The sequence below is a fragment of the Crocuta crocuta genome, unplaced genomic scaffold (genome assembly GCF_008692635.1).
Source record: "Crocuta crocuta isolate KB4526 unplaced genomic scaffold, BGI_CrCroc_1.0 scaffold26, whole genome shotgun sequence".
Lineage (NCBI taxonomy): Eukaryota > Metazoa > Chordata > Mammalia > Carnivora > Hyaenidae > Crocuta > Crocuta crocuta.
This window is the reverse complement of record NW_027532249.1, coordinates 4094209-4101731: the sequence shown is the minus strand read 5'-3', so window position 1 is coordinate 4101731 and position 7523 is coordinate 4094209. Positions and strand designations below refer to the sequence as shown.

General features: G+C 37.7%; 1 protein-coding gene across 2 annotated transcripts in view; it reads left to right on the top strand.

Moving 5' to 3' along the window:
• The first annotated feature begins 457 nt into the window (after positions 1-457).
• Positions 458-7523, top strand: part of ANKRD12 (ankyrin repeat domain 12) — a 123081-nt gene continuing 116015 nt past the window's right edge. Inside the window, exon 1 of one of the 2 annotated variants that reach the window (XM_077778170.1) lies at positions 458-765. The gene's annotated coding sequence lies outside the window, so the exon portion shown is untranslated. Of the gene's footprint in view, positions 766-4041; positions 4100-7523 lie in introns of those variants that run through there. The other variant, XM_077778167.1, reaches the window with a different exon arrangement.

Here is a 7523-nt window from a genome sequence, read left to right as displayed (position 1 = left end):
TGCCTGTAGACCTATCTTCCCGGGTTCGACCTCACGAACTCTCCCACCCGCCCTGCAAAAATAACATGTGAATACGCTATGTTCAGCCTCTTCGCCGCCGCCATTTCCAGAAGTTTCCAGTCACCTCCAGTGCCATGGTCGCCACAAAAAGCGACTGCAGAGCCCGTTGTCCCGGCAGCGTCAGCGGAGCCTGTGCTGTTTTCTAGCTCACTCCTAGATTTTCTCCTCTCATTTCGGGGCGGTGACGGCGGAGGGAGACAGTAACACCTGCATAAGGTGGAAGGAGGTACGAGCACGTAGAGAGGAGTTCCGGCCTACACCCCCGCCGCCTCCAACTTGGTACCTTCCGACTACCCCCGCCCCACGGCTCGGGAAGCTTCTCCACAGAGCANGGCGGTCACGCCGCCCGTCCCGTGCCCGTGGAGTCACGTGTCTGCGTCGCAGCCAATCGCCGGGCGGCGCTGTCCTGGGAGCGAGGAGGCTGTGGTGAGAGACGGACGGAGACCGGAGATGTTTTCAAGTCCGGCCTCCGCGGCGTTCGTGGCGGTTGCAGCGGCGACGAAGACAACGACAGCGACGGCAACACCAAGGCACTCGTTCAGGGGGTAAACCCTCCTGCGCCGATAGTGCCTTGGGTTCGTGAGGGTGAGGGGGGCGTGGCGACAGGCGAGGAGGAAGGAGGGGCGCGGTTTCGAGCCCCGTACCCGGCGCTTGGGAGGAGACCCTCAGTTCTGCGCTGCTCCCGTCTCCCTTCCCCAGAGCAAGGNCAGGGTTCCGGGGGAGAGGAAGATGAAAGGGAGAAGGGAAATTGCCGCTTTATTAGTCTCAAGGGAAAAGAGAGCGGCACGCTGCAGTTGCATCTTAAATGCCGGTGTAAACTGTCTTTGCCGCATTAGGCAATCGGTTCTCTTCTTCGTTCTGCATGTGCCCATTCGAATGGTATTCGTAGACCCTCGGAGCACGTCAGATTCTTAGATCTCCTGTTGAGGGGTAATATGGTGTGACGCATCTTCAAGGATCCCAAAGCGTTGAATAAACGGTTGTACAAAGAGGTTACCGAAGCCCAGCTGACAGCTGTTTTAATAATAACAGTAAGAAACAGTTTGGGATGGGAAGTTAACACTATTGCACCAGTTGAAACCGTAGGAAACATTTTAAACAGTGTACTCTTTGACATTGTAATTTCCACCGGACACCCGCGGGTGAAATGGGTTGCAGATTCAGTGATGTGTAAAGCCTTGGAATTATCTGTAATTCTGAAGTTGAAATGAACCTGTGTTCTTAGTCATGTGTTCCTTTTTAATTTTAAGTTGGTTTACGTAAATCATGAAGGAAGGCGAACTGGTAAAATAGCTATTTTAAAATAAATTGACTGTTTATTAAAAACATATGCTCAAGTAGGGTGTTCAGAATCTCGGGCACTGATCTGTTTCAGTTTCTTCAATCATTATACAAAGGCTTTCCTGGAGATTAGTTCAGAACTGGCAGAACATATGCTCTATTGGTGCCAAGTGGCTTAAAAACAAAATGAGATAGTGTTGACTGTATAAGATCAAGTCATTATATTAACTAATTTTGTTGGAGAAAATCTTTCATTTGGGCTAAACGCAAAGAAATATTTAAAGATTCATGATGTTTCCCCAGGAGATAATTGGCAAGAGGAGAAAGGTTTTACTTCTTAAAGATCTTTTATAGTTAACACAAGTACTAATTAAATTTCTTTTAAGGGAAGGTCTGCAGCCAGCTTGACTAAAGTCAAGCTATTCAGGGATGTGTTCTATTTTAGGAGCATGCAAGGTGTTAAAATGAACGAAAATCAAAGTATTAAGTGGTATTCATGAAGGTAAGGAGTTAAGAAAAAAAGGAAAAAAATAGGGTACCTTCAATGTTTTTTGTCTCTGATGTCCATAGTTGTTGTTTAGTATGGTTTTATGAGCAAGCAGAACTGGGAAAGTGAAAATCTCGGGTGTGTATTCCATGAGGAATATTTGAGGAAGAATAGAGAGAACTAAATATTCCGATGAGGAAAGAACTTAGTAGGTGAAAAAGTATGTTGTTTAGTCTCTGGTTTTAGTTCTTGATTATCAAGGGAAGGGGGGGAAAGGTTGAATTTTGTTTGGAGACAACTCCCTACTCAGTGGAATGAATTTAAAAGGAAAATGTTTTATCAAGGTGTTTATATTTATATATATATTTATGTATGTATACACACATATGTATGTATAATCCTGTAGAAGTTGTTGGAAAATGTGATATTGAGGTAGACTGTAGCAAATGGCAGTCAGTGGGATATTTGAAAAACACTTTGTTGGAAAAGAGGTTGTTATTCTAAGGAATAAGAAGAAGAATAGTAAAAATATTCAATTTGTTGATACTGACTTGTAGTTAAATTTTTTTATTCTGTTTCAAGAGCATTATTTTAGTCTAAAAAGAATGATTTATGAGATTATTTCCATCATCGTCTATAAGAGGTTTGGACTGCTTTCTGTATATAAACTTGATACTGAAGCAGCATTTATCAGAAAGACATGAAGGATTTGTTTAATAATTGTAATAGCTTGTTTCAGAGCTGTTCACACACTACTTTGTTACTTGGAGTTTGTTCCTAAAATTAACATTAACATGTATTTGTAAAATGTCTGTATTGTGTAAAAGGTAGAGTCATGGTGATTTGTCCTTAGAAATGGAAGGGACCTCAAATTTTCTCATTTTACAGATGAGAAAATAAAGTCCTACTAAAGTGAAATAACTTACTTATAAGTCACTACAACCTAGTTCAAAAAGTCTGTGGTTTGGCCTAGAGATTCCTTTCTGTGAAATGCTAATTTGCCTCTTCCTTTAAGAAGTAGCTCATGGAGTAGTGGAAAGAATATTGAAATACGAGTGAGAAGGCCTCAGTTTACATTTTTGATGTACGAGTGAGAAGGCCTCAGTTTACATTTTTGATGTAAAAGAAAAAATTCTTGATTTATTACTTCCTAACTGTGGTTTTTCACAAATCGCATTAACTTTCAGAACCTTCTTAATCTGCAAAAAGTAATTTTCCTGCATAATTTACAAGGATGGAATAAATGTGATTACATATGGAAAGCACGTGATGTACTGTAAACTTTTATACATATAAAAAGTGTCTATTTTAAAAATACAGTTTTACTGTGTAACAAGGTGTCTAGATCCCTAGGTTTTTGCTTAGCCTTAGCTTTATTGTTTCTAGCACCTGCTGTTTCACAGATTATAACTCCCTGTAGATACATTTTCTGATCCCCACTTAGTTCTAATCTTAGTAAATCCTCTTATGAACATTTTAAATATTGCAGTTGTTAGAGCCTGACTTCCTCTGGAGAATATGAAGTTTCTCCATATAGCATTTGAAAATATTCTCATTTACACTCATGCATGCATAATCTGTTTCTTTAAAAGTGGCTTTTTAAAAGTAATAGTGAAAGTGTCTTAGTTGCAATGTTAATTTGTCTGTTGCTAGTTTCCACATATGGCAATAACAGGAGATAATTTCCTTTATAAACTCAGCTTTGGTTGGTGTTAAGATTATCTTGTAGATCTGAATATGTAGAAGTGTTAATAGAGAGTTTTGTTTGTTGGTTTTTGCTGTTGTGCTTAAGGATCTTCTAGTGCTTTAAATTAATAATGCTGGAAACCAATCTGTTAATATTGTTTACTGTAGTATTACATATTTTACCTGTAGTCTTGAGTTTGAAGATTATGTTAAATATTCCTTAAACATTATATATGAATGTATCTGTTTTCAAAGTTTTGAGTGAAATATTTAAGATAATTTTAAAATAATGTTGTTAGATACCACTGTTATTCTAACATATGGCTGAGGAAAAAGGCTTTGAACTGTTAAATGATGTGTAGATATTCACAGACCTGAAAAAAGTGACAGACTGTATTGTTCCCATTCTTAATCATTTGTCTGTGCTCTGCCTCTAATTAAGAGTATTTAGCTGATTTTAAAAAGTTTTAAGGCAGTGTTTCTTAAATTTCAGATTTTGTGAAAATGTCTGGAGGCCAGCTATTCTGCTTTCTACTGTGTTGGTAAAAAGAAAGAAAAGAAAATACCTTATAAGAATCTTGGAAGGTAGGCAGCAAGCCTTTTTGTGAGATGGTGAGGTAACTGTTGGGTTTTTTATGTTAGTTGTCAGAAGCGAATTAATCTCACCAGCTACAGAAGGACTACAATTTTTACTGTTACAAGAGGTGATTTTTAACAGACTCCACCTTGATACAGATGTCATTTGTCTAAAGAAACTTATTTTAATCATAGTGGCTGTAGAAAAAAGATCACCAACCAAACTCATTTAGGACTTTTATAAGGGAATAGATCCACCAATAGTAAATTTGTCCAGGTTAGAAAATAGCATCCAAGACTAGGTTTTTCAATTAAAAATTCTAAGAAGTTCAAACTCTTTAAGTTCTTAGAAAATTAAGTTAAACACAGAAATGCTTCCAAATTGAGATAAGTAGTAGAAGAGGTAAATTATGAAGTTGCAAGTTATAGGGCGGAAATCATTTCTTTTTCTTTGGCATTTAAAATTTGTCTCTTTGGCCATTGCCTTAACAATTGCTATTGTACTGGGGCGCCTGGGTGGCTCAGTTGGTTAAACGTCTGACTTTGGCTCAGGTCATGATCTCATGGTTCGTGGGTTCGAGCCCCACATCTGGCTCTGTGCTGACAGCTAGCTCAGAGCCTGGAGCCTGTTTCAGATTCTGTGTCTCCCTCCCTCTCTGACCCTCCCCTGCTCACGCGCGCTCTCTCTCTCTCTCAGAAATAAATAAAACGTTTTAAAAAAATAATTGCTATTGCACTAAAATTGTTTCATATATGTAGTACTATACTTTCCTGGTTTATGTTTTGTATTTGGGCCATAATTGGGGGAAATACCACAAATATTACTGATACCATATTTTTCCCATTTTTTAAAGCTTTATTTTTGTTTTTAGGTAATATCTAAACCTAGTGTAGGGCTGGAACTTAGAACCCTGAAATCAAGAATCGCATGCTGTACCAATTGAGCCAGCCAGACGCCCTCCCTGAATATCTTATTTTTAAACTACTTTGTTGCTTGAAAGAGGTGTGTGAGAGAACCTTGTTAGCTTCTTAGATTTCAGATTGTTCTTCCTCCTACATGGAGTTTTGTCTGCCCCCTGAATTCTAATAGAGAACAGAAACTATGTATGTCTGGTTCTCTCTTCCTAGAAGTAGCTATTTTGACTCAGGATACAGTAGTATGTAAGAATTATAGTGCTTTGTAGTTCATGTAGTACTTTCTGCTTGAGATCCCTTGAATTTCTCAACTACTCTCAGATCAGCAAAACATGAGCTAAGCTGATGATGTTGAACCATGGATAAGATCCAGGTTAAAATTCTCTGGCAAAATGCTAGACTTTTGAAATTCATTCACGAAAGAGAAGCATTAGTACATCTAAAGGAAGAGAGGAGAAACACACCTACCAGTGGACTTTTTATTTTCGTTTCCACCAAAGACACATCACATACAGCTTTCTATTTTGTTACATCTCTTCTGAAACTTAAGCAGGGTAGAAGTAAATACTAAAACATTATTTATACCACTTTACTAATTTGTGGTGATGGTTAATGATGTTAAAGACAAATGAGAAAATTTTACAAAATGTTTCCTACCTTAATTTGAACAAAAGTATTACAATTAGGAAGAAAGCCTTCTTAACATTCTGTTGTTCTAAATGCTAAATTGTTCTAAATACTAATACTAAAAGTCTTGCAACCTCTGAGTTAAAGTCCTTTTTACTAGAGTTTGAGTATTTGAAAGTTATTTGGTGATCAAGGAAAAGAACTTTTTTGAGCTTCTGTACATGAGGTACTGCTAGATACATACCTTATTTTAATCAGTGATCAGAGGAGATACAGTATCTAGTTATGAAAATACTTCAAAAAATTGTCATTGGAATATCTCCAACTTTAGATATTTAGATATCTTGAGTACTAGACCCAAAAACGAACTTGAAGTTTGTAAGTGCTGTATAAATTTAAGTTTGTTACTTTGAGAAAAATTTTCTTATGATCAAGCTAATTCATTCATAGATTTATATTGAGGTGGATCATCCAGTGGTGGTTATTCAGTCTTCAGAAATTATCCCTGTCTTCCAGGCTTCATTAAAACATCCCAAGAATAAAGATGAGTGTTCTCTTTAAGCTGAATTTGAACAGAACAAAAAATACCTCTTTACTGAGTTTCTATTTGTCCTCTTATCATTGAAAGTAAACAAGAATGTTTGACAGCAAATTGGCTTACTCATTCTTCCTTTCTTTTGTCCTTTTTCCTCCTTCGTGGCTCCTCCTTCCCCTTCAGACTCTGGTGTTCCCTTGGTTTTGCAAACACCCAGTGAAGAAAACAATACCTACCTATTGTTGGTTGACAATTTAAATTTGTGTTAGATTTAAGTATACCACTTATATTTCAGGCCTTTTGTCTTTGATTATGGTATGAATATTGATTTTAGCTATAGGAATTTGGATCATTAGCTAATCCATTATTTGCATTTTCTCATCTGTGAATTGATACTTTGTATCTTTGGCCATTTTTCTCTTTGTTTCTTCTTATTGAAAACTTCTGGGAATGGCAGTCAAGAATTTGAGCGATTTTGGGGGCGCCTGGGTTGCTCACTTGCTTAAGGGTCCAACTTATGATCAGGTCTTAGTCTCACAATTCGTGGGTTTGAGCCTGGAGCCTGCTTCAGAGTCTGCGTGTCTGCTCCTCCCTCTCTCTTTCGCTCTCCTTCCCTCTTTCCCTCTCTCTTTCTCTTTCTCCTCCTTCCCCACTTACTGTCTTTCAAAACCGAATAAATGTTAAAAAGAATTTAAACCATTTTTCAAACACTTTCATTAGTGTTTTTAAATCACTCATTGTTAAAGTAAAAACTCTGTAATAAAAGAGTTTATGATTCTCCAAAGTCTCTTTGTGGTATTAATGTATTAGAAATTGTTTATATGTTATAAATTTTTTTTTTAGTTTATCATGTATCTTTGGAATGAGAACTTGTAGTTTACAACCTTTTGGCAAATCCCAGAAAAAATGGGCCCTCTCCATACTTTTAACTTTAATTTTGAGTATTTGAAAATTGTCTAGATGATAACTTAATGAGATAACTCTTTGGGCTCTTTTATTATTTCTTCACACCCCTAATCCAAGAATTTCTTCTGCCCATAGCTTTTGTGAACTCAGTTGATAGGGACGAAGCAGCAGAAAACCATGAGAATCCTTTAAGCATAGGGGAAAACTAGAGTGTCACATTTAAGTCCTGTTCATTATGAAGTACCATCTGACTGGTATAGGTGCAATTACAAGTGTTTTATGGTTGATAATAGGCTCTCCACTTAACTTTTCATTCACTCCTTACAGTAACCTTGTGAAGTTTATGACATTCCAGTTTTTTTATTAAAAATTTTTTTAAATGTTTGCTTTTGAGAGAGAGAGAGAGCCAGAGGATGGGGGGGGGTGCGGGGGGGGGGGTGGTGTTGGGGA